The following is a 5,401-nucleotide window of genomic DNA, read 5'->3' as shown; positions in this document are numbered from 1 at the left end:
CACACACACACACACACACACACACACACACACACACACACACACACCTACCTAACTGCCTTCAGAATTTTCAGGTTTCCAAGGCAACAGTTTCCCAGTGGAGAGTTCTCTATAGACTAGTGCTCTCTGATTAGAAATAGAGAGGCTTCTAGGGCAGAGGGATTCTAGTCCTACTCTTTTTCCTAACCACCATTGTCCTGTAGGAGGGGGTGGAATAGGCAGTCCATTATGGAGCCTTGTACTCAAAGCTTGGTGAGACTTTGAGTTTCTTCTGTGATAGCTAGTCTTGATTTCCCCATAAATACTGAAAAGCTCACAATCACTAGTTTTCTGTGGCGGCTTTGCTGACCCCTCCCTATTTATTTTCCCCATCCATCTTCCTCCTACCGTTCTTATGTGACCAAATGGACCTTGGCAGGCTGAACTAAAACTGCCTCTTGAAGCCCTCTGGAGAGCATTATTCCCTTTTTGCCCCTCTTGTCAGGCAGCATCCCTGAGCTGTTGGGTGCCAGCCTTTCCTCTCCACCTCTGCCACCAGTCCTTGACTCAACTCTGTGCAGCTGTTCCCTCTGTGCACCAGGACAGAAGATGCATTTTCCCAAAAGACTCTCTTAGAGATTAAGAGAAATGAGATAATTCAAAAACAAATCGACCCAACACAAAACTGTTTCATCACAAAGGATGGAGATCGTACCCTGGCATATTCCTAACCTGGCCCTAGAGGATTTGCCTGGTACCGTGGGTTAACTGTCTGGTGGGGAAATTTTTCCAATAATTACACCTCTTCCAGTGGAAAGGGCTATTTTTTGAGGTAGTGAACCCTCAGTCACCAGAAAGGCTCAGGCACAGGGTGGATAAATAGGTGCCATTTACATAGCATTCGAATGTTTGCAAAGCACTTTACATGTCATTTGATCTTCACAATCCTGTGCAGTAGAAGATATTATCATCCCCATTTTACAGATGAGGAAACTGAGGCTGAGGGAGGTTAAGTGGTTTGCTCCCCCAGGGTTACACAGCTACCACCTCATGCAGAATTTATACTCAGGTCGTTCTGAACACAAATACAGCACTCTATATCCACTATGCCAACTACTGCTTGTGTGTGCATGCACACATGCACCCATGCATACATATACACAATGCAATAAATGCTTGGTGACTCACACACATGTGTAAATAATAGTAAGTTAATTCAAAATATGTTGGAAAGAACAGATGGTGTACAGTCAGAGGACCCCCACCTTCCAGACTGCAAATATGACATGCTTGCTGCTTCTAACCACCTGTAGGTATGTAGTAGAAAGGAGTCCCTACACTGGTTAGGAAGTTAGACTAGGTGACACCTGAACTTCTGTCTAACTTTCAGGTTCTTTCATAAAAGGCAGTGAGGTATAATGGTCTTAGAATCAGAAGATCTGGGTTCAAGTCTTGCCTTTGGTATTTAACTACAGACTCTAGGTGAGTCATTTAACTTCTCCTCACCTTCAAAATGGGAATAATGCTTCAATTTTAAAAAAAATTATTAAGCACCTACTGTATACAGTAGAGAGAGTGAAATATGGGGAAATGTAAAGATGAAATCCTTGCCTCCCTTACAGGACTGTTGTGAAGGAAACACCTTGTAAACCTCACTGCCCTCTGGAATATTGTATAAACACAAGTTAGTGTTTTTAATGTCTTTTCAGCTCTTTCTTGGGCTAACATTGCCCTCTATGATCTTCCTCAGGTAGTGCAACTTCTGTCCTGGGTGCCTAGTAAGCAAGCATCTAAGGGAGGGAAGCAGAAGCCTGAGACTCCGGCTCCTTTCTGTCCAAACCTGCTAAAGGCCTGGGATGTCCTGGGGGCAGAATCGATGCTCACCTACTCATCACTGGCACGCCAGCTGGCATTGAGCAAGTGTTTTCTCAGGTCTTCCCTGGCCCTCTCTCCATCCCTGTGCCACCCTGGGCCTTGCTTCCATCATTCATCACCTGCTCTTCTCTTGGGCCCCCAAACCCCACTTGGCTCCTCTCTCTGCCTCTGACCTTCTAGGACCATAGAATTCTGGGACACAGAGCTCGCAGGACCCTGAGAGATCATCTAATCCCACCCCTTCATTTTTCAGAAGAGGAAACTGAGATCCAGAGAAGGCAATTGACTTGTGCAAAGTCACCCAGGGAGTAAGCAGCAAGGACAAGATTTGAACCCAGGTTGTCTGACCAGATTCAGTGATCTTTTCACTGCACCATGGTTGTCTTATAGGTCTGTAGTGGTTATAGAGGAAGAGTAGAAATATAGTCCCTCTTTCCCAGTTCCCTTTTCATCCCTAATAAAAAAGCCTCTGGTCTATGGAGAGCTTTGGGAGCTGTATTGGGAAACTGAGAATTTTGGAGGCAGTTAAGGCTCTTCTGAGAGAAGAGTTGAGCTAGTAACATTCACTGAGCACTTGCTATGTGCAAAGAGTTAGCCTGGGCCTTCTGGAGGATGGAATGGGGGATACAGGATTCCAAGGGAAGAGTCTCATTTCCAGCCCTCCCCTCCACAAGCTCCCTGGCTGGTAGGAAAGACAAGGCCCACAGGACACAGACCCAGAAGCCCTAATCAAAATTAATAAGTGTTGAGGTAATGTAGAACACTGGTGTCAAACTAATAGAAATGATCCCTGTAGGTTGCATATTGACTTAGACAACCACAAATTAACATTATATTGTATTGTATTTTTATATATTTTGTTAAACATTTCCCAGTTACATTTCAGGCTGGTTTGGAGCACAAGGATTTTATAGGTGCTGCTCCTGAGAGTCTGAAACTTCTGGTGAAGAGGAGAAGAGAGGAGAGGACAGAAGAGGAGAAGGGGGAGAGAGAAAGAGATGAGAGAGAGAGAGAGAGAGACAGAGAGAGAGAGAGAGAGAGAGAGAGGTATATATGTTGGGGGGGGTAGCTAGGTGGTGCAGCGGATAAAGTGCTGGACCTGGAGTTACGAAGACTCATCTTTCTGAGTTAAAATCCAGGCCTCAGATACTTACTAGCTATATGACCCTGGGCAAGTTACTTAACCCTGTTTGCCTCAGTTTCCTTATATGTAAAATGATCTGGAGAAGGAAATGGCAAACCACTCCAGTATCCTTGCCAAGAAAGCCCCAAATGGGGTCACAATGTTGGACACAACTGAAAAGACTGAACAACAAAGTGTGTGTGTGTGTCTGTGTGTGTGTGTGTGTGTGTGTGTTCATGTGTATTAGAAGAATTGGGGAATCAGGGAAGGTTTCCTGGAGGAAAAGAACTCAGAGTCAGACAAGATAGTTGAGAGCTGGAGAATATCTTTAGACTTCATCTAGTCTAATTCCTTTATTTTACATGGGAGGATGCTGAGGCCCAGAGAGAATGTGATTTGTCCAAGATCACACAGCTATTGTAGAACCATGATGGGAACCTGGGTATTCTGACTCCATCCAAATCTTTTTCTAATATGCCACATGGGGTCTGAGAAAAAGAAAGGGACAGGAGAGTTTGTTTGAAAATCTTAAAGCAACCCTCAGAAATTTTACCAGGTGGAATCCAACTTTTCTTTGGTCAGCTGTTTCCCTTGTCCCACACCCAGTGATGTGCCACCTCCTCATGCCTTCAGCTGTGGCAAATGATGGGGCAGGATGATAAACACTCTCCAATGAGAGCCACCTCATATTTGCCTCTGGCCAATCCTACCGCCACCACCCAAGGAATGGGAGATTTTGTCTTTAGACCAGGAATAACCTGGACCCTTTATCTTTTCCTGTAGCTCCCTTCTGCCATGAGTCATCAATGTCCCATTATGATCTCAGACAGACATTTAGAAGGAAAGGTCTACTTTATTACAGTGTCAGGCATTGTGGGAGTTTGAAAGAGTATAAACTATATCCCAATAGGTAAATTACAGATACTTAGCTGAGTCACAGATGCTGCGTGGCAGAGTTTAAAACACCCAAGCTTGGCTTTTTCTGTTACAAAACATGTCACCAGCCCAGTCAGCGAAATTCCTCTGGCCTGACCACCTCTGAACCTGAGTCCTTGACAATTTCAGGTCCTTTTCTGGCTTGGCCCCAGATGAGATGCCCAATTCCATAATGAAATTCCATGCATTGCAGACCCTTGAACTCAGATAATTGTTCTACCTTTCTGAATTCCAGCCTAGGAACGCTTCCACAAGCCCCTCTAAGAGTCTACTTGTCCCAGTTCAATCTTTCTCAGTCATTCTTGCTCTCAGTCTCTAGCCTTGATTTATCCAAGTTGATCTCAGGGTCTCTATTAACTACTGGACCCATGAAATGTCTGCCCTTGTATTATAATATTATCATAAAAGCACAAAATTTGAGCATTGTTTGACACCTCAACAGGACAGCTAGGTGGCTCAGTGGATAGAGTGCTGGGCCTAGAGTCAGGAAGAACTGAGTTCAAATCCAACCTCAGACATTTACTAGCTCTGTGACCCTGGCCAAGTCATGTAACATTTGTTTGCTTTTATCCACTGAAGAAGGAAATGGCAAATTACTCCAGTATCTTTGCCAAGTAAAACCCCATTGAATGTTTTGCATGATTGCACATGTATAACCTACACCAAAATGCTTACCATCTCAGGGAGGAGGGGGGAGGGAAGAAGGAAAGGAATTTGGAACTCAAAATTTTAGAAAACAAGTATTAAAAATTGTTTTTTCATGTAACGGGGAAAAATAAAATATTATTCAAAAAAAAGAAGAAAAGAAAACCCATGGACAGTATTGCCATGCTATGGTTGGACATGGCTGAACAAGAGATCTCAGCAGATGTTCTAGTCTGACCTTGAATGAATTCCCCCCTTAACATATCTCAGATCTATAGCACCATTTTCTCATCTCCAGTCTTAACATTATCCCTTTCTGAGCAGCCTCTCTGGGGTCAATCTACTTTGTCCCAGTATATTTCTGACATTGACAGTGATAACTCCTGGTTGATCAGTATGGCAGCCTGGTAAGAATGATGGTCTTACACTTGACACTTACTAGCTGTGTGACCCTGGGCAAGTCACTTAAACCAAATTGCCTCACTCAAAACAGCAAAAAAAAAATTAAAAAGAATGGTGATCTTAGAGGCATGCCCATTAATCATAACCTTTCTGAGCTTCAGCTTTTCCCCACCCATAAAATGGGATAATAATGCATGTGCAATCTCCCTCATGGGGCTGTTGTGAGGAAAGTCCACATCTAGGTCATTCCTGGTCTGTTACATTTGGTGGGGATTATGTTCATTTCTGGAATATTGATAAACCGAAGGGCATCCAGAGGAGTAGAAGCAGGACATCGAGAGGAGTGGAGATCATGTCACACGGGGATCTGTTGGAAAAATTAAGGATATTTAAGACATTTAGGATGTGGGGGCAGGGGAGGGGAGGGGTAGGTAGGCACAA

Source organism: Vombatus ursinus, unplaced genomic scaffold (genome assembly GCF_900497805.2).
Source record: "Vombatus ursinus unplaced genomic scaffold, bare-nosed wombat genome assembly UNPS02014941.1, whole genome shotgun sequence".
Lineage (NCBI taxonomy): Eukaryota > Metazoa > Chordata > Mammalia > Diprotodontia > Vombatidae > Vombatus > Vombatus ursinus.
The sequence above is the reverse complement of the archived record's forward strand: the minus strand, read 5'-3'. Positions refer to the sequence as shown.